Source organism: Octopus bimaculoides, chromosome 3, assembly GCF_001194135.2.
Source record: "Octopus bimaculoides isolate UCB-OBI-ISO-001 chromosome 3, ASM119413v2, whole genome shotgun sequence".
NCBI lineage: Eukaryota > Metazoa > Mollusca > Cephalopoda > Octopoda > Octopodidae > Octopus > Octopus bimaculoides.
This window is the reverse complement of record NC_068983.1, coordinates 699,254-699,957: the sequence shown is the minus strand read 5'-3', so window position 1 is coordinate 699,957 and position 704 is coordinate 699,254.

Below are 704 nucleotides of genomic sequence, written 5' to 3'. Positions count from 1 at the left end.
ATATATATATATATATATAAGGAGAGATTCCTCTGACTACAGTGTCTCATTATGTTTGCTTCGTTGATATATTTCCTTTGAAATGCAGATGTATGGAGAATATAGTGATGTTATCAGATGTATTTCAACTGTCCATAATTCTAAATAATGTTGCAGACATAATGACGATAAGGAAATAATTGACCAGAATATTCTGCCATAAATCTGAGACTCAATAATGCATCTGTCTCTGTTTACTAAGTAATGCAGCTGCAGTCCAAATACTATTGCATGCCATCTCTTGTTTTACCTGAGATAACGCTTTCTCTTTCTTCCAGTTGTTATTCAGTATCAAAGTAAATACTCTGGAGTAAAAGCACGTGGTTTAATGGTTCGGGTCTTCGGATCACAATTGTGAGTTCGATTCCCGGTGGAGCGTTGTGTCCTTGAGCAAGACACTTTATTTCACGTTGTTCCAATACACTCAACTTGTAAGAATAAATTGTTCCTGTAATTCAAAGGGTCAGCCTTGTCCCACTTTCTGTCACTCGGAATCTCCCTGAGAACTACGCTAAGGGTACGTGTGTCTGTGGAGTGCTCAACCACTTGCAAGTTAATTTCACGTGCAGGCTGTTCCGTTCATCGGATCAACTCGAACTCACGTCGTCGTAAATGATGGAGTGCTGGTTAAGTACTTTACAATACTTATATATATATATATATAT